The 21,756-nt window shown below is 43.7% G+C and overlaps 1 protein-coding gene across 3 annotated transcripts in view; it reads left to right on the top strand.

Moving 5' to 3' along the window:
• C1H4orf19 (chromosome 1 C4orf19 homolog) overlaps window positions 1–21,756 on the top strand; it is a 98,830-nt gene that overhangs the window by 69,098 nt on the left and 7,976 nt on the right. For 2 of the 3 annotated variants that reach the window (XM_069744621.1, XM_069744622.1), the window contains one exon: window positions 21,596–21,638. The exons of the other annotated variant lie outside the window; for it this stretch is intronic. The gene's annotated coding sequence lies outside the window, so the exon portion shown is untranslated. The remainder of the gene's footprint in view (window positions 1–21,595; window positions 21,639–21,756) is intronic. 3 annotated transcript variants of the gene reach the window in all.

The raw sequence follows: 21,756 nt of genomic DNA, 5'->3' as shown, positions 1-21,756 counted from the left end.
AATCCGCAAAAAGAATGGCCATGCTCATTCTTTTTGCGGATTTTTTGCGGATTTCATGCATTCAGGAAAAAAAAAAAAACGCAAAAAATCCGCAAAAAATCCGCACAAAAACCGCGCAAAAAACGCGCAAAAAACGCGAGAAATCCGCGTGGAAAAAAACGCGATTTTCTGGCAGAATTCTCCGGATTTTGTCAGGAAAAAAACCTGACGTGTGCACATACCCTAACTCTTTCCATGAGGTGTGTCTTCTGCGGCATTGACTTTGGTGGAGACACTGGGATGACAAAGGTTTCAGCTATTTCACATTGACATGGGGCCTTTTTTCCTTTCTTTGCCCTGTGACAACATTGTTATGCAGAGGAATGCCCAATCCTTTTGTCCTTGACGCGCACTAAACTTCTTTTGTAAGAGTGAGAAACTTCAGAAAGGACTTCCCGCACACTATATAAATGTAACATTAATGAAAAGGACTAAAGGTATGGAAATGAATCTGACATAGGCTCCTAAAGCCATCCAAAATCCACATTATTCCGTTAGTGTCCCTATATCTAAACCACATAACCTTAGTGCTGATACAGATGTGGGGATTGGGGAGCGTCGATAATTTGAACGGAGGAGGCAAAAGACGGCAACGACAACTCAACACACAACACAAGTAGCCATGTGGATCTAGCGTCAAGCTATTTTATGCCAGATTTCATGGAGTGAGGGCAGAACTTACTCATTCACAAACTTTTGCCAGAGAAAAGCACAGCATAGGTATAAATTCATTAAGAAACCCTCCGACTCCCACCACATCCATGTCTGTTTTAGAATCTGCTAATATCTACTATATAAAGCCGAGTGTGTGTGTGTGTGTGTGTGTGTGTGTGTGTGTGTGTGTGTGTGTGTGTGTGTGTGTATGTCTGGGATTGGCATCTGCACCGTCGCAGCTACAGCCACAAAATTTTGCACAGTCACACGTCTGGACCCTGAGAGCGTCATAGGCTATATTGTGAGGCGAAATTTTAACCCCGCGCTTTCCAATTCACCAAACAATATTGCTCCTATCTACATAATGGGGAAAAAAGTGAAAGGAAAAGTGTTGGAGGCGTCGCAGCTACAGAAACAAAATTTTGCACAGTCACACGTCTGGACCCTGAGAGCGTCATAGGCTATGTTGTGAGGTGAAATTTTAACTCCGCGCTTTCCAATTCACCAAACTATTTTTTCCCTATCTACATAATGGGGAAAAATGAAAGGAAAAGTGTAGGAGGCAAATTGACAGCTGCCAGATGTGAACAAGGGGGACTTAAAGAATGAGAGCGATGGCGCCAAAGAGTATATACCGATCAGTTGCTAAGGTAGGACCCCGACATGGGATACTCACCACACGGGGATATGAACACACACACAAAATGCGCCACACACTACCACGTGCTTGAACACATATACCACCCTCAGCACACATTTCACCACACATACGCCAACCTCACCACATAAAAGTCGAAACACAAAAGTCGCCGCTCAAAACTCACCACGCGCAAAACTCGCCACATGCAAAAAATTGGCTCACGCAAAACTCGCCACAAGTGCAAAACTCACCTCATGGAAAACTCGCCACACGCAAAACTTGCACATGCGGAAAAATTGCCATATGCACAAAATTTGCAACACATGCAAAAGTTGCCTCACACAAAACTTGCACATACTCAAAAGGCACCAGACATAAAACTCACCACGGGCAAAACTCGCCATGCGCAAAACTTGCTGCACACAACTTGCTACACTAACCTGTCACATGCAACTCGACACACAAAAAGTTGCTACACGCATGTTGCCACACAAAACTCATCTCACAAAAGTCGCTACATGCATGTCGCCACACACAACTCAACACACACAACTTGACAAACGAAACTCACCCTAAAACACACACAAGTCTGGTATTAGCCATCAAAAATAAAATTCTGATTAATAAGCAGACAAACTACAAGAGCAACAAATGTACCATATAGGAAATACGGCAGCTGTCAGTCACATGACCTGTCTATTATGTGTATGTGTGAGCTAATATATACTGCCAGGGGGAGGGCTTCCTGTTGGCTAGGGATTTATCAGGCTGCAAATTTATCTTACAAATACTGAGGTAAAAATACTGAGCAAATAACGTGTTAACGAGGTCTAATACAGGAGATCACACAGGTATATACTATATACAGGGGAGATGACACACAGATATATACTATATACAGGAGAGATGACACACAGGTATATACTATATAAAGGAGGAGATGACATACAGGTACATACTATATACAGTAGGAGATGACATACAGGTATATACTATATACAGGAGGAGATGACACACAGGTATATACTATATACAGGAGCAGATTACCTACAGGTATATACTATATACAGGAGGAGATGACATACAGGTATATGCTATATATAGAAGATGACATACAGGTATATACTATATACAGGAGGAGATGACACACAGATATATACTATATACAGGGGAGATGACACACAGGTATATACTATATACAGGAGGAGATGACATACAGGTATATACTATATATAGAAGGAGATGACATACAGGTATATACTATATATAGGAGGAGATGACATACAGGTATATACTATACATAGGAGGAGATGACATACAGGTATATACTATATATAGGAGGAGATGACATACAGGTATATACTATATACTATATACAGGGGAGATGACACACAACAGGTATATACTATATACAGGGGAGATGACATACAGGTATATACTATATACAGGAGATGACATACAGGTGTATACTATATATAAGGGAGATGACAAACATGTATATACTGAGGTGAAAATGAGAGGTGTGAGGTGAAAATGAAAAGGTGTGAGTGCAAAATGAGAGGAGTGAGGGAAAATAGTGTAGTGATCGGAAAATGACAGATGTGAGATCGAAATGACAAGTGTTAGGCGGGAATGAGAGGAGTGAGGGAGAAAATGAGAGGTGTGAGGGAGAAAATGAGAGATGTGAGGGGGAAAATTAAAGATGTGATTGGGAAAATGAGAGGCGTGATGGGAAAATAAGAGAAGTGACGTGCTATAACTAACCACAGATATTTACTATGCCCAGGCAACGCCGGGCTCTTCAGCTGCTCTACTATATAAAGCTGAATGTGTGTATGTGTGTATGTGTGTATGTGTGTATGTCCGGGATTGGCATCTGCACCGTCGCAGCTACAGCCACAAAATTTTGCACAGTCACACGTCTGGACCCCGAGAGCGTCATAGGCTACGTTGTGAGGCGAAATTTTAACCCCGCGCGTTCCAATTCACCAAACAATTTTGCCCCTATCTACATAATGGGGAAAAAAGTGAAAGGAAAAGTGTTGGAAGCGTCGCAGCTACAGCAACAAAATTTTGCACAGTCACACGTCTGGACCCTGAGAGCGTCATAGGCTAAATGTACCATATAGGAAATACAGCAGCTGTCAGTCACATGACCTGTCTATTATGTGTATGTGTGAGCTAATATATACTGCCAGGGGGAGGGCTTCCTGTTGGCTGGGGATTTATCAGGCTGCCAATTTATCTTACAAATACTGAGGTAAAAATACTGAGCAAATAACGTGTTAACGAGGTCTAATACAGGAGATCACACAGGTATATACTATATACAGGGGAGATGACACACAGATATATACTATATACAGGAGAGATAACACACAGGTATATACTATATAGAGGAGGAGATGACATACAGGTACATACTATATACAGGAGGAGATGACATACAGGTATATACTAAATACAGGAGGAGATGACACACAGGTATATACTATATACAGGAGCAGATTACCTACAGGTATATACTATATACAGGAGGAGATGACATACAGGTATATGCTATATATAGAAGATGACATACAGGTATATACTATATACAGGAGGAGATGACACACAGATATATACTATATACAGGGGAGATGACACACAGGTATATACTATATACAGGAGGAGATGACATACAGGTATATACTATATATAGGAGGAGATGACATACAGGTATATACTATATATAGGAGGAGATGACATACAGGTATATACTATATATAGGAGGAGATGACATACAGGTATATACTATATACAGGGGAGATGACACACAGCAGGTATATACTATATACAGGAGATGACATACAGGTGTATACTATATGTAAGGGAGATGACAAACATGTATATACTGAGGTGAAAATGAGAGGTGTGAGGTGAAAATGAAAAGGTGTGAGTGCAAAATGAGAGGAGTGAGGGAAAATAGTGTAGTGATCGGAAAATGACAGATGTGAGGTCGAAATGACAAGTGTTAGGGGGGAATGAGAGGAGTGAGGGAGAAAATGAGAGATGTGAGGGAGAAAATGAGAGATGTGAGGGGAAAATGAGAGGCGTGATGGGAAAATAAGAGAAGTGACGTGCTATAACTAACCACAGATATTTACTATGCCCAGGCAACGCCGGGCTCTTCAGCTAGTAATGTGATAAAGCGGGCAACAGAACGCAAAATCTTATTGATGCAAAATTTAAAAAAAAAGAAAGTTCTGATTTGATTTTTCTTCTTAAATGTTGTGCCCCTAAACAGTGGAATTGCTTTGCGGAGGAATCAGAAGGTTTGGAAGAGCAGCGCTTGACTGGTCTTTAGCACTCCCGTAAGAATAAAAGGAGCGGCAGTGCACATGACTGACCTCCGCTACCAATCGAGCATGGCTCTTCAGATCCCCAGTTCTCAGGATCTAGCAGTTGGACTCAAAGCAATTGGAAAGTTATCCTGTATCTTTTAAACTTGAGAATACCACTATCATTAAAATCCATCATTGATCCTGTTTTGATGGTTGGAGTGAAAAGGTTACGCTACTCATCCGGCCCATTAAATGGCCACCGATTGGGACGTTGTTCAGATAGGTAGACCATGCTTCAGATGCACGTAGAATAATCAGTAGTAGATCGTTCAGCGCACGTACACTGTCAGTGTTCTCGGCAGCACTTGGCTTGCTTATACAGTGTGCAGTCTAGAATGATCATCTTTTGAGCAAAGCAAATTGGATCACTGGCGGCCTGCAGGATAATCCGGAAAAGAGCATTCCTAGAAACGCTCATTCCCGATAATCATGCAGTGTAAGTGCACTTTAGCTCTTATATACAGTATGTCTCTTACAGAGCTCCTATCAGCTGATTTATGACCATAAACCACATTAAAAGGAGAGGTGAACCTTCATGTGGTCATAAATCAGCTGACAGGAGCTCAGGAAAAGACAGATAAAACTCTCCCGTCAGAACAAGCGAACTGATCTTTAATTCCTTCATTCTGCAGCCAGCAATGGACAGTCCAGCACAGAGGGAGAAGATGGATGTGGAGTATGAGGAGCGTAGAGGCCTGAGCCTTACAGCAAACTGTGATAGATGTATACAGCTATGACTTACGCATCTGCTGTTGTTCCAGTTTTCAAGTGGAACAATCTTTTGTCTTTTCTTCGCAGAGGCACAAAAGCTTTGTGGTTACACATTGGAAGAGGTGCACAGCGCAATGGTTACACTTCCAAAGGGTCTACGATCATAGCGGTACTCAGGGAGGCACGAAACATGAACAGTCTTTAGTCAGAATAATATGCGTAGGTCGGCAGATTAGTGATGACTTTATTTCCAGTCCAATTTTCCACCTTTTTTTTTTTTACTTTTTCTTAGGCTGGTTTCAGATTTGCATCTGTGTGCGCAGTGTTAGATCCGCATACATCCGCATGCGTCATGCGTACATATATTTAGCATGGTGTACGCACGGACATGCGTTTGCATGCTTTTGCGTACGCATGCGTCATTTCACATGTGCGGCGGGGTCCGCGAACGCAACATGATGCATTTTTGGAGGTGTCAAAAATCTGTCAAATATGTGCAGGCATGCGCATGCAGATGAGTGCGTTAAAAAAACGCATTACTGTCTATGGGAACTCATGCATACCCATGTCCTTGCGTACGCATGCGTTCGATGCGCTTGCGTACTTCGGAGTGCGCATGTCCAGGAACTAACTGAGACATGCCCATTGAGACACGCCCTCCTGGAAATATCAAGCGCATGCAGATAAACAATGCAAACGCAGGCAATAACGCATACAAACGCATGCACACGCAGCGGTTTTTTTTGCCGTCATGCATAAGCTGACACGGATAAAAACCGCTGTGTAAAAATGCGTTTGCATGCGTTTTGGCATGCATTTGCGTATGCAGATGATACGCTGCGCAAATATACGCAAATGTGAACTTAGCCTTAGCCCTCACTATCACGCATGGAGACTCACTTCTTCCGCCTCAGGATCAGCATGGAGGAGGACTCGGTACTCCTCCTGTATGGACCATTCCTCTCCAGCCTGCTCATCTGTATACAATTCAGTAGCCATTTGCAGTCAGCTGACGTCACTATGTGGGAAGATATGGCTCAGGTTCTGGCTCTCCAAGGATCCATCAGAATGTATGGTCACACTACAAGCTCACGCCCAACAGTAACAAGCTCACGCCCAACATAATTACTCACTAAATAGTATCTTCCTAATACACTGTACAAAGTGACAGCGGACGCCGCGTCCCAGGAACACACCTCATTAGGGGACCCAGACAATTATCTCTAATACCTTGACATTGGACATGTTCCTCACAGGCGCCATGTGACATACCACCTGGAAGCCACCGTGACATAAAGAGGAAAGCACCACCCACAGGGAAAATGCACAGTACAGCATCACATGACCTTCAGATACAACACGCCAGCAACATATTAAACATACTGATAAGAAAAGGGTGAGACAGAAGTTGGTTTCCATCCAGGATTCTCACTGGAATTGCTCTAGACTTTTCAGGTCTGGTAGCATTTAATATATATGTCCTAAGGACTTGTATTAAAATTGACGAGCAGTGGAGAACAAAGAAGGGTGCGGTGGTTTGTGTAACGCTCGCTGGCGTATTCAGCCAACATGTAAATTGTTTCCAATAAAAGGCACAGAGCCTCCAGATAAGACGTCTGTGCCTCGCACTTTGCATTTGTGACGTAATGTGTGCTCAGGGCGGACTATTTACCATGCTGTTCCAGCCGTGTGCTTTGTACATGGGCTGCGCATATCACACACGGCACAGATTGGCAATATGACTTCTCATGTGCAGCCATGGAAACATTTCACCTATGATTTCATTAAGAGCTTTGCTCGCATTCTGCAATTGGTTCTGTCTTACCAGATGTTCAGCCATATGTCCGATTAAGCGTGCAGCTTCGTACCATAAGACGTGGACCATATGCTTGTCTTTTAGTAATGTGAAGGCTTCCATTAAGATCGTGTTCTCGCTTTAATCAATAATTTCTCAGAAAATAGCATTTTCATTAATATGGTAAATTCATCCATGTTTTCTCATTGTCATCTTTCTGTTGTTGAGAGGTAGCTCTGTTTAATGTGGAGCGTTCACTGCACTGGGTTAAAATGGGGATCCTTATCAAAGCTCATTTTTTCATACCCCTTGATCAAATGATCCAACATAACATCTAGTGCAATTTAACAAGTCATTGTCAGCATTGATAGGTATCCTGTTAAACTTCAGGGACCAAGGATGCAGGCCACATTCTCTTACGATTGCTAGGGAGACCCAAAGAGCAATCTTTGATTACATCTGATATCATTATTGCGATTAAATGAAAATAATGGGTCAAATTAAATACCCCATAGTAATGATTTAATGCTAGTATGTAGATTAGATAGCTGGCGGCAAACGATCTCCAACGCAGCTCCCATACTAAGGAGTACTTATCCCAGCGAGTGCTCCAGTGGTCTAACGAGTAAAGTTTCTCCTTGTGGAGAACACTAAGCCAGGTAAGGAGACTTATATGCCATGCAATGCTCCTGCAGAAACTTAAATATGAAAATATCCTGTTCAGTGACGAAGAGGCAGGAACTCTAGCTACCTATAGGAAGCAACAATCTTAAAAGTCAACATAGACCCTTAATGAGTCTTGCCACATGACTAAGAAGCCAAACCAGACACTTCATTTGCAGACACATTTCAGGTTTCAGGGTATTTGCCCCTCATCAATAGTTGTACTAGAGGTTCAAGTCTTCTTCCTCTCTGAAGAGGCTATTCGCATAATCTATGAGAGGGACGCTGCTAGAATCATCTGTTAGCGGCTAATCTCCCCACCGAACTAAAGGATCAGGCCATTAAAGTACAGATGCCCAATTCTTATGTCCCTCTAGATAATTGGTTTAGGTGCAGCCACAAGGCCCCTATATGAATTAGATGGTTGGTTGATCCTGCCGAAATCAGCTGGTTCAGCTGACTTTCATCTAATGATATAGAGGTCATAAGTTGTACCAAAAAAAATTGCTAAATCTAATGCAATCTATGAGCAATACAAATATTTTGCAATCCTTAGGCCGCGGTCACACTTGCGAGTGCAATGCGAGAAACTCACACTAGTCTCTCGCATCAATACCCGACACAGCCACCGGGACTCGGGACCAGAGCGTTCAGCTGCATAGAAGTACATGCAGCTGAACGCTCCGGTGCTGAGTGCCGGGTATTGATGCGAGAGACTCGTGTCCTGAGTGCCGGGTATTGATGCGAGAGACTCGTGTGAGTTTCTCGCATTGCACTCACAAGGGTAACCCCGGTCTTAGAAAGAGGGTTGTGGCTAACAGGGATTTGGGATGATTTTCTGAAAAAAGCATGGTTTAAAATTGACGAAAATCTTACTGCAAAATATTGGCCTAAAGTAAGTTGTCCATGAAGTGGCGTAGGGATAAATGCCTAAATATAAACAAGATGCACCAAATCTGTCACATTGCGTGAGACAATGGTCTAGTGTTAATCTCTCTAATCAAGAATTAATAAATCTGCCTCTCTCATGTTAGTGTTGCTATAGTGTAGTATTATTCGAGCGCCCGCTAGGACCTTGGGGTACTCGGGTCGGGTCCGGTGGTCATTAAAGGGGTAGTCACAGTGGCGTGACCCAGTCTGTGGCCCTGGGCGTCCAAGTTAAAGGGAAAGTCTTTAAAGGGACTCTGTCACCTGAATTTGGACGGAACAATTTTCAGCCATAGGGGCGGGGTTTTTGGGTGTTTGATTCACCCTTTCCTTACCCGCTGGCTACATACTGGCTGCAATATTGGATTGAAGTTCATTCTCTGTCTTGTGTAGTACATGCCTGCACAAGGCAATCTTGCCTTGCGCAGGCGTGTACTATGGAGGACAGAGAATGAACTTCAGTCCAATATTGCAGGCAACACAAGCCTTTTTACAGGTGTCCCTAGTTGTTGCGACTCCGTGCTCTATATGCTGCTGTGCCTTTGGATGTAGTTGTGGACAGACGACTTCAAATCTCCTGCCCTCCGGTTTCTGCTGTAGGGTATACAGTCCCACACAGTCTCGGATTCCCGGTGTCCGGTTCCTGCGCTGATTCTGGAGGGAGCCCACTCGCAGCTTCCCTCCCAGTATCTTTCCTCTCCTTTGCTTCTTCTCCCCTCACAGTCTCTTACAATCTGACTGACTCAGGAGCTGCAGAACCCCGTGTCTGCACGGCTCCAGCTATCCTCTCAACTCTCTTCCTCCACTCCTCACTTCTCTCTCAGACTGACTACTAACTCCTCCCCCAGCCAGAATATATATAGGAAAGCTCCCCTGAAACTGGGTCTAGAGATCCCCCTTCTGGCCTGGAGTCAGAACAGTGTTGTGTGCACATGTTACCTGTTAAAGGGATCCTCCTTGTTTCCAGGCATGGCATCACCCTCCCCGAGAGGAAGGCAATACCACTGTAACAACCAGCTTCCTGGGGTGTTACATTATAATATCAATTTTATGTTGAAAATAATGTTTTTAAAATATATAGATAGATATAATCTATTTATATAATTGCCTTGTAATCTTTTCATTTCCTGTTCTGTCCAGATGTCACTGTATCCCAGAATTCCAATTGGAGGAAGTTCACTGACCGCCATATTGGGACACCCAAGTGATGGGTGTCTTGATAATGAAACTGCTGCTGGTACCAACCTATTGCGTGGAACCACCAACGGAACACCATCGCATGACACACACATATGCCGTAAGCACCTCACACACTCACACTCACACAGCCTCTTGCATGGTACCACTAGTGGAACACCGTCGCAAACACGCCGCCCCACCAGGATCAGCTGAATGATTCACTGACTGCCGCCACCTTTGTACAGGAGGAGCGCATGCGCAGTTATAATGTGACCACCACTATCTGTCTCCACAAAAATGGTGACGGTCTGATTTACTGCGCCTGCGCGAATTACGCGCAGGTGCAGTGAATCATTTGGCTGATCCCGGCGGCAGATGCGTAACGTGTCTACAGGCAGAGGAAGCTGGTCACATTAAAAGGGGTTTAACTATGAACGAAAGTTCATTTTAAAAATTGACTGTGTCTGACCGTGTATGGAGAATACCATATCTCCTGGGCAGGGGAGGAAGCAAAACATAATACTGACATTACAGCAGGAGATCACACTGGATTCATTTTGTGAGGTTAAATATTTCACTGACTGTTTTTAAAAAATATTTTGCCTTACAAAGTGTATCCTCTGCGATCTCCTGCTGTAATGTCAGAATTGTCTTTTGCTTCCTCCCCTGCCCAGGAGCTGTGGTATGTTCGGTACATGGTAAGACACAGACAATTTTTAAAATGAACTTTCGTTCATGGGAAAACCCCTTTAAAAAGCAAATATCAACGCCAACATGGCTCCTCCTAAAAAGTACGCCAATGACAATGAAAGGAAAGCAGCAAAGGCACAACGTCGAAGACAACAAAGGGCAAATGAGACTCTTGAGGAGCAACAGCATCGCTGGGACAAAAACAATGCATTTAAGCATAGGCGTCAAGCGCATGAGTCCCCTGATGCAAAAGTCATTAGATTATCACAGGATGCCAGTAGGCAACAACAGTGCCGCATGCCTGCCCCCATCATGACATTACCACCCTCCATCTAGTAGAGATTTTATAATAATAGCAACTGAGCTGTTCACCATTCAATTGGAAAACCTTCAATATTCTGGTGATGGCAAATGTTCCCCTGTATGACCTGCTTTGCCCTTGTTTTATGGACATCATAGAGTGCTGCCCATCATTGAGGCTTATTCTGCTGGTATTGATAGGGAGATCAGGTTGCAATTTTGCAACTTAATACATTTCTAAATTAAATGATCACTGCACAGTACTATGGGTGCGGCCGCTTCTGACATGAGATGAATAAAAAAAAGTGCTCCTATCTGATAGACGTGCAGCTGTTATGTAGTTTGTGCCTATAGGGTATAATGAAAAAGCAGCATGACATCCATGTAACCATGCTGGCAAGAAGGCAAAATACAGAGAGGAACCTCAGTAAATAGGACTATAAAAATGCGTGTGACAAAATGGAGAAAAGGAGAATGTGTAAAGAGTCTGAATCCGAGGGAAACTATAGGTTAATATAAAGGTTTTATTGATATTTTTTGCAGACAATATTTCTTAATTTTTAAAATGATACGAAAATGAATATCAGATTCTCTTTTCTTTATTTTTCTTCTCCCCTTCTTTCAAGTTATAGCACAGATGGGGGAATGATATTTGGCGTTTTCAGTTTTTTGTTATATGCATAGTTTATCCCTTACTGACCGAGCCAATTTTTTTTTTTAAACAATTTTGACCTTAGTGACCGGGCCAAATTTTTTAAATCTGTCCAGCGTCACTTAATTTGCTAATAACTCTGGAATACTACAACAGATCCCACTGATTCTGAGATTATTTTTATGTGACACATTGTACTTTATGTTAGTGGTAAATTTAGGTTGACAAGTTTTGTATTTATTTGTGAAAATATCAGAATTTTGGTGAAAAATTAGCAATTATCAAAATCTCTATCTAATCCTTTAACCAGTTAGTCAGGTGGTACAAAATAATCAATAAATAACATTTCCCAGAAGTCTACTTTACATATGCATCATTTTCCTTTACCTCCAAATTTTTCAGTTTTACAAGAGGAAACCGTAAAAGTTTACCTCACATTTTGTTACCCACTTTCTTCTGAGGGCAACGTTACCCCACAAGTAATCAAAAAGTACTGTTTTGGCACAGGGCAGGCAGGGCTGCCACTAGAAATTTCAGGGCCCCATACTGGCAAAATTTTCGGGGCCCCCTTGAGACTCTGCCCAGGCTCTACCCCTCGAACTGTCCACAGTCCCACCGCTCTCTCTTGGAAAAACTCCACTTCTCACCTATTACACATTAACAGTTCCCATCACCAGATCACACATATAGCCGGCAGCTTTTGTTTTGACCAAAAGATTTTTTAAGCCGCCACCATAACACGGTAGACACTTTTGGCCGGGCCCTACTCTACTGTAACCTATTAAATATTTGTTAAAATATGCAATACAATTTAGGTATATTTTTATTTATTTTTCAATTTTTAAAATGACTGAATAATATCACATACAAGGAACAAATACCACTGCACCATGACCAGGCCACATATTACCACCACAAAGTGCCAAAATAGCACATACAAGGAACATATACCGCAACACCATGTCCAGACCACATATTACCACCACACAGTGACTGAATACTACAATACTGATCAATAATAAAAAAAAACACAATACTATCACCGTAAGTGCCATTATACACAGGAGATCTGTACTTAGTATGCAGTGTCTGTGTACAGGTAATACAGTGATCACTGGTGACATTATACATAGGACCTCTGTATATAGTATACAGTGTATAGTGTCAGTGTACAGGTAGCACACTGACTTACCAGTGACGTCTTTACGTGAAGTCCTTCATTTTTGCTTTTTATCTTTCATCCAGCACAGACCGCCATCACTTCTTCCAGCCAAGGCTCATCTCTGCAGGAAATAACACAGTAGTTATCTCAAGCTCCGCTTGCAGAAAAGATTACTTAATTTTTCCCAACTTCTACCTTACCCCACATGAAGAAAAAAAGGCGACATAGTATCACTTTACACAGTAACATGACCGTCCCCCCATTTAAAAGAGTATACTCAAAAAATAAAATAAATACAGCACTGCAGTAATAATATCCCTTAATTTGCCCCTATGGTAATAATATTCCCCATCCTAGCCCCCGTGTGTCTCATTCCTGGCTTCAGCCATATGTTCTCCCATCCTGCCCTCATGAGTATCCATTCTGCCCCATATGATCTCCTCATCCTGCCCCATCTGTCTCCATCATATCCATCCTGCCTCATGATCCTGCACGATCTGTCTCCAACCCTGCCCCATCTCTCTCTAATCCTGCTCCCAGTGTCCCCAATCATGCCCCTATCTCCATTCTGCCTCTATGTCTCCAATCATGCGACCATGTCTGCAATCCTGCCCCGTGTCTCCAATCATGCCCCCTGCATCTCAATCCTGCCCCATCTGTCTCCATCGTATCCATCCTGCCCCATGATCATGTACGATCTGTCTCCAACCCTGCCCCATCTGTCTCCAATCATGCCCCCATGTATTTCATCATGCCCTGTATCTCCATTCTGCCCCATGTCTCCAATCATGCCCGTATCTCCATTCTGCCCTCTATGTCTCCAATCATGCCCCCTATGTCTGCAATTCTGCCCCATGTCTCCAATCATGCCCCCGTGTCTCCATTCTGCCCCATGTCTCAAATCCTGCCCCCAGTGTCTCCAATCCTGCCCCAGTGTCTCCAGTCATGCCCCCAGTGTCTCGAGTAATGCCCCCAGTGTCTCCAGTCATGCCCCCAGTGTCTCCAGTCATGCCCCCATGCCTTTCATCCTGCCCCATGTCTCCAATCATGCCCTGTATCTCCATTCTGCCCCCATGTCCAGCATTCTGCCCCTGTGTCCAGCATTCTGCCCCCCCATGTCCAGCATTCTGCCCCACCGTGTCCAGCATTCTGACCCCCGTGTCCAGCATTCCACCCCCATGTCCAGCATTCTGCCCCGTGTCCCGCATTCCGCCCCCGTGTCCAGCATTCCGCCCCCGTGTCCAGCATTCTGTCCCTGTGTCCAGCATTCTGTCCCCGTGTTCAGCATTCCGCCCCGTGTCCAGCATTCTGCCCCCCCCCATTTCCAGCATTCTGTCCCCCGTGTCCAGTATTCCACCCTGTGTCCAGCACTCTGCCTCCCCGTGTCCAGCATTCTGCCCCCCGTGTTAAGTATTCTGCCCCCCGTGTCCAGCATTCTGCTCGTGTCCAGCATGCTGCCCCTGTGTCCACCATTCCGCTCCCGTGTCTCACGGTCTGCCCCCGTGTCCAGCATTCTGCCCCCATGTCCAACATTCCACCCCCGTGTCTCACAGTCTGCCATCATGTCCAGCATTCTGTCCGCATGTCCAGCATTCTACCCCATGTCCAGCATTCCGCCCCCCGTGTCCAGCATTCTGCCTCCGTGTTTCACAGTCTGTACCCGTGTCCAGCATTCTGCCCCCCGTGTCCCGCATTCTGCCCCCGTGTCCAGCATTCTGCCCCCATGTCTCACGTTCTGTCCCTGGCCCCCTGGATCGCCCCTCTCAATAAAGAAAAAAAAATAAGTTCTTTTTACCTGGCCGCGCTCCCTTCACGCAGCTGAAGCGCGCACTCGCCGGCAACTGACAATGACATCAGACGCCGGCGACGTGCGTGCTGCTGCTGACTTCACCTGCCAGCCTCCGATTGGCTGGTGGCTGTTAACTATTGATGTGCGGGCGCAGACCCGCACGTCAATAGAGTTAAACTGCCGCAGCACTGCTAAGGGCCCGGTTTAGCCTGCCAGTAGGGGCCCGGTGAGCAGATGCCCACCGGGCCCCATACGCCAGTCAGGGCAGTAATGCCCTGATGGCAGCCCTGACAGCAGGAATCAGAAGGGAAGAAGTGACATTTGGTATTTGGAACGTAAATTTTGCTGGAATAGATTGCAGACCCCATGTCTCATTTGCAGGGGCACTGAGATACCAAAATAGCAGAAACCCCCATAAGTGGCTCCATTTTGGAAACTAGATCCATCAAGGAATTCATCTAGGACTGTGTTGAGCATGATGAATCCATAGGTGCTTCACAGAACTTTTTAAAATGTAGATGTAAAAACGAAAATTACATAAGGACCAAGGAGTAACATTTCTCTTTGCAGAGAGGGACATGTTAAGTTACCGTCACACAGTGGCATTTTGATCGCTACGACGGCACGATTCGTGACGTTCCAGCGATATAGTTACGATCTCGCAGTGTCTGACACGCTCCTGCGATCAGGGACCCCGCTGAGAATCGTACGTCGTAGCAGATCGTTTGAAACTTTCTTTCGTCGTCTAGTGTCCCGCTGTGGCGGCATGATCGCATGGTGTAACAAAGGTGTGCACGATATTGTATACGATGCGCATAGTAACCAACGGCTTCTACATCGCAAACACGTCATGAAATTATCACTCCAGCGTCGTACATTGCGAAGTGTGACAGCAGTCTATGACGCTGGAGGGATATTGTTACGATGCTGGAGCGTCACGGATCGTGCCGTCGTAGCGATCAAAATGCCACTGTGTGACCTTATGCATGCAGAGATGAGACTTTTAAGCCGCAATTCTCCTCTGGGAAATATGCAAATTGTCTCTTCAGAGAGAAAGAGGACTAGAACTCGAGTGCAAAGTATAGGAAGTGGCAATCCTAAAAGTCAATGTTGACCCTTTAACAAGCCTTGTCACATGATGACAATGGATAAAAGCTTTTATTGCTTTTGTCACTTGTCATGTGACAAGACTCATTAAAGGGAGTCTGTCACAGCAAAATTCGAGTATGAGCTGCGGCCACCGCCATCAGGGGCTTATCTACAGCATTTTGTAATGCTAAGTGGTTCCAGGTAAGGAGCAGGGAAATCAACCTCCTTTGGGCTCTTTTTCCTCATCATCCCCTTACATTTTAACCCCTTTTAATCACTTATTTAATAGCTAAATCACCCCCGATCGGTGCCAAACCTGGCAGAGGCTGATACCGCAGGATGTCAGCTGTCATGTACAGCTGTCACTTGTGATAATTTTGCCCAAGGGGATGCAATATTAACTTATTTCTGAGGGAATAAGGCCCCCTATTGACTGTCATTTTAATGCATATCGGCGTTCATTGAGAAGTTAAAAGTACCTCGAAGTTCTTTTCCTGCTATATTCTAGTGTCAAACACTAAAAACACTAAAAATTACATTAAAAAATATGGAAGTTTTAATTGTCTTAACCAAAGGGGCATGTCTTTAGGCTACTCTGGGTAATTACCATATGAACCACATACCCTTGGTGAAAAAAACACATAAAAATTTGCACTAAATATAAAGGCCATTGATATCTATAACCAGATGGTAGATTAAAAAAAAGAACAAAAAAAGTAAATACTGAGGAATGAAACAGGAGCAAAATCTGCCCACTTGACCTGTTAACTGGTTCTCTTTAATAATGAATGAAGAGCTGCGAATTCACTGCCCTGTATGAGTGTTAACAGGTACGAGGATGCAACAGCGCAGACAATGAGGAGGCAGTGGTACCTAAACCAGCTGCTATTTATTCGATTAACACAAATGATGGGGTGCCCTCCGCCCAATATCAGGGGATAGCACATATAGGGAAAATAACACAAGCTATGTTCCAAGAATACAGTAGTTCAGATGAACAGGATATTGGCACAATGCTTCTTACACACTGTCGTTCTTTTATTACCAATAAATAACTTATCGCCAGTGATGTCTTAGTACATCACTGGCTAGAAGATCGTTGGGTACAGCCGGGACCAGCTGCTTCGAAAGCATCACCAAACCAGGGATTCAAGCTTCAGGAGGCTAATTTGCATATTCCAGGTGCCTTCTGGGAGAAGCGAAGTCTCCCTAAGCTAGAAGATCGTTGGGTACAGCCGGGACCAGCTGCTTCGAAAGCATCACCAAACCGCGCGCCGTAAGGCGCGCGAATTTTTGCCTGTAGGACATTATTGCAAGAGAGCTTGGCTGAGTAGATTACACAAGAAGGAAAACACACAGCAAGTCAGCAGGATCTAGGAGCAACATGGCAGTTGTGACAACCTACATGGTGAGCTGCAGCATGTGCTACATGTTCACAGATCGACCACAAGAAGAATCCAATTTCACCTGTCAGAAGTGTAGACTAGTGGCCCTTTTAGAAGAAAAGGTGCGGGGTCTGGAAGAAAGAATAGCAACTTTGAAACTCATCAAAGAGAATGAAGACTTTCTAGACAGAACAGAAGCATCTCTACTGGTCACAGAAGGTGCAAAAAGTGTCAGAGAACCTCCAAAAGCAGATGAGTGGAAGCATGTGACCAAAAGAAGCAAGAAGACCATGGAGAAATCACCAACCACACAACTGAAGAACCGATATCAAATCTTTGTAGAGGATGAAGATGGCACACCTAAGAATGAAGCAATACCAGCAAGCAAAAAAGAAAAGGGCACACAGCAACAAGTGACAGCAAAAAGTACAGCCAAGAAGCAACGAAGAGTGGTGGTGGTGGGAGACTCACTACTGAGAGGCACCGAAGCAGCCATCTGCAGACCGGACATAACTGCAAGAGAAGTATGCTGCCTTCCAGGTGCGATGATCGAGGATGTGACCGATAGGATACCAAAGCTCTTCAGCTCCAAGGACGTCCTCCCATTTCTTCTGATACATGTTGGCACCAATGACACGGCAAGGAAGGACCTACCGACAATCTGCAAGGACTTTGAAGAGTTGGGGAAGAAAGTAAAGGAACTGGATGCACAGGTAGTTTTTTCTTCTATCCTTCCAGTAGACGGGCATGGCACCAGGAGATGGAACAGGATCCTTGATGCAAACAACTGGCTAAGACGATGGTGCAGACAACAAGGATTTGGATTCCTGGACCACGGTGTGAATTACTGGTATGATGGACTCCTCGCCAGAGACGGACTACACCTCAACAAACCTGGGAAACACACATTCGCCAGAAGACTCGCTACACTCATCAGGAGGGCGTTAAACTAGAAGAAGAGGGGACGGGAAGAAAAACATTAGACTCGAACAAAGACGACCCAGGAAAACATACTCAGAAGGGAGGTAAGAACATTTCTAAAACAATCCACAGTGAGGAGATTGGAACAAAACAAAATCCTCTAAACTGCATGCTCGCAAACGCCAGAAGCCTGACAAACAAGATGGAAGAACTAGAAGCAGAAATATCTACAGGTAACTTTGACATAGTGGGAATAACCGAGACATGGTTAGATGAAAGCTATGACTGGGCAGTTAACTTACAGGGTTACAGTCTGTTTAGAAAGGATCGTAAAAATCGGAGAGGAGGAGGGGTTTGTCTCTATGTAAAGTCTTGTCTAAAGTCCACTTTAAGGGAGGATATTAGCGAAGGGAATGAGGATGTCGAGTCCATATGGGTTGAAATTCATGGAGGGAAAAATGGTAACAAAATTCTCATTGGGGTCTGTTACAAACCCCCAAATATAACAGAAAGCATGGAAAGTCTACTTCTAAAGCAGATAGATGAAGCTGCAACCCATAATGAGGTCCTGGTTATGGGGGACTTTAACTACCCGGATATTAACTGGGAAACAGAAACCTGTGAAACCCATAAAGGCAACAGGTTTCTGCTAATAACCAAGAAAAATTATCTTTCACAATTGGTGCAGAATCCAACCAGAGGAGCAGCACTTTTAGACCTAATACTATCTAATAGACCTGACAGAATAACAAATCTGCAGGTGGTTGGGCATTTAGGAAATAGCGACCACAATATTGTACAGTTTCACCTGTCTTTCACTAGGGGGACTTGTCAGGGAGTCACAAAAACATTGAACTTTAGGAAGGCAAAGTTTGAACAGCTTAGAGATGCCCTTAATCTGGTAGACTGGGACAATATCCTCAGAAATGAGAATACAGATAATAAATGGGAAATGTTTAAGAACATCCTAAATAGGCAGTGTAAGCGGTTTATACCTTGTGGGAATAAAAGGACTAGAAATAGGAAAAACCCAATGTGGCTAAACAAAGAAGTAAGACAGGCAATTAACAGTAAAAAGAAAGCATTTGCACTACTAAAGCAGGATGGCACCATTGAAGCTCTAAAAAACTATAGGGAGAAAAATACTTTATCTAAAAAACTAATTAAAGCTGCCAAAAAGGAAACAGAGAAGCACATTGCTAAGGAGAGTAAAACTAATCCCAAACTGTTCTTCAACTATATCAATAGTAAAAGAATAAAAACTGAAAATGTAGGCCCCTTAAAAAATAGTGAGGAAAGAATGGTTGTAGATGACGAGGAAAAAGCTAACATATTAAACACCTTCTTCTCCACGGTATTCACGGTGGAAAATGAAATGCTAGGTGAAATCCCAAGAAACAATGAAAACCCTATATTAAGGGTCACCAATCTAACCCAAGAAGAGGTGCGAAACCGGCTAAATAAGATTAAAATAGATAAATCTCCGGGTCCGGATGGCATACACCCACGAGTACTAAGAGAACTAAGTAATGTAATAGATAAACCATTATTTCTTATTTTTAGTGACTCTATAGCGACAGGGTCTGTTCCGCAGGACTGGCGCATAGCAAATGTGGTGCCAATATTCAAAAAGGGCTCTAAAAGTGAACCTGGAAATTATAGGCCAGTAAGTCTAACCTCTATTGTTGGTAAAATATTTGAAGGGTTTCTGAGGGATGTTATTCTGGATTATCTCAATGAGAATAACTGTTTAACTCCATATCAGCATGGGTTTATGAGAAATCGCTCCTGTCAAACCAATCTAATCAGTTTTTATGAAGAGGTAAGCTATAGACTGGACCACGGTGAGTCATTGGACGTGGTATATCTCGATTTTTCCAAAGCGTTTGATACCGTGCCGCACAAGAGGTTGGTACACAAAATGAGAATGCTTGGTCTGGGGGAAAATGTGTGTAAATGGGTTAGTAACTGGCTTAGTGATAGAAAGCAGAGGGTGGTTATAAATGGTATAGTCTCTAACTGGGTCGCTGTGACCAGTGGGGTACCGCAGGGGTCAGTATTGGGACCTGTTCTCTTCAACATATTCATTAATGATCTGGTAGAAGGTTTACACAGTAAAATATCGATATTTGCAGATGATACAAAACTATGTAAAGCAGTTAATACAAGAGAAGATAGTATTCTGCTACAGATGGATCTGGATAAGTTGGAAACTTGGGCTGAAAGGTGGCAGATGAGGTTTAACAATGATAAATGTAAGGTTATACACATGGGAAGAGGGAATCAATATCACCATTACACACTGAACGGGAAACCACTGGGTAAATCTGACAGGGAGAAGGACTTGGGGATCCTAGTTAATGATAAACTTACCTGGAGCAGCCAGTGCCAGGCAGCAGCTGCCAAGGCAAACAGGATCATGGGGTGCATTAAAAGAGGTCTGGATACACATGATGAGAGCATTATACTGCCTCTGTACAAATCCCTAGTTAGACCGCACATGGAGTACTGTGTCCAGTTTTGGGCACCGGTGCTCAGGAAGGATATAATGGAACTAGAGAGAGTACAAAGGAGGGCAACAAAATTAATAAAGGGGATGGGAGAACTACAATACCCAGATAGATTAGCGAAATTAGGATTATTTAGTCTAGAAAAAAGACGACTGAGGGGCGATCTAATAACCATGTATAAGTATATAAGGGGACAATACAAATATCTCGCTGAGGATCTGTTTATACCAAGGAAGGTGACGGGCACAAGGGGGCATTCTTTGCGTCTGGAGGAGAGAAGGTTTTTCCACCAACATAGAAGAGGATTCTTTACTGTTAGGGCAGTGAGAATCTGGAATTGCTTGCCTGAGGAGGTGGTGATGGCGAACTCAGTCGAGGGGTTCAAGAGAGGCCTGGATGTCTTCCTGGAGCAGAACAATATTGTATCATACAATTATTAGGTTCTGTAGAAGGACGTAGATCTGGGTATTGATTATGATGGAATATAGGCTGAACTGGATGGACAAATGTCTTTTTTCGGCCTTACTAACTATGTTACTATGTTACTATGTTACTAATACCCCAACCTTAAGGGTGTCACTTCTGGGCCCGTCACTGTTGTCGCTCTCTAGGCAACACAAGACGACACGCAGGCCCCAACATTGCTCGACCGTACTATCCACTAGTCCGCAAGTCCCAGGTTGGTGAGTCAGTCTGCCCACGCTTCACACTCTCCACTTTCGTTCCCTGAAACACGGCCCCAGTCATAACTTTGTACTCCCACGTCCGTCCCTTTGCTGCGGCCTAGTCTCGGCTCAGCACTTGCCCGATTTTTACGATTGTATGCCCGAGCCCTACTTGTATGAAGTTTAGGTTGGATGTCAGCCTCAGCAATCCTACAGACTTCTTTGTACGATGTTTCATTTTTAAATGAGAGTTGTTCTGAACAATTTTTTTTAGTAGATTAGTAACCGGCGTATGTCCGGATGATTCATGCCACACGCTGACCATTTAATCTTTTTAATGCCTTATAAAATGAAATATTATTATTGTATTTAAATGCGTTATCATCATGATGCCTCTCACACCTTCTATACTTTACTAATAGACAATTATTCTTTCTACAGGTATGTGGCTCCAATGTCTGATGTTTAATGGAATACCTCCCAGGTAAAGCTTTATTTTTATTTATTTTTTTACTTTCTGTAAAGATGTAGAGGAGTTCTTTTTATCCCTGTAGTTAGAAATTGTAATTCAGTTATCAAGTTCATATTACTAATAACTGTAT

Source organism: Ranitomeya imitator, chromosome 1, assembly GCF_032444005.1.
Source record: "Ranitomeya imitator isolate aRanImi1 chromosome 1, aRanImi1.pri, whole genome shotgun sequence".
NCBI lineage: Eukaryota > Metazoa > Chordata > Amphibia > Anura > Dendrobatidae > Ranitomeya > Ranitomeya imitator.
This window is presented reverse-complemented; position numbering and strand designations above follow the sequence as displayed.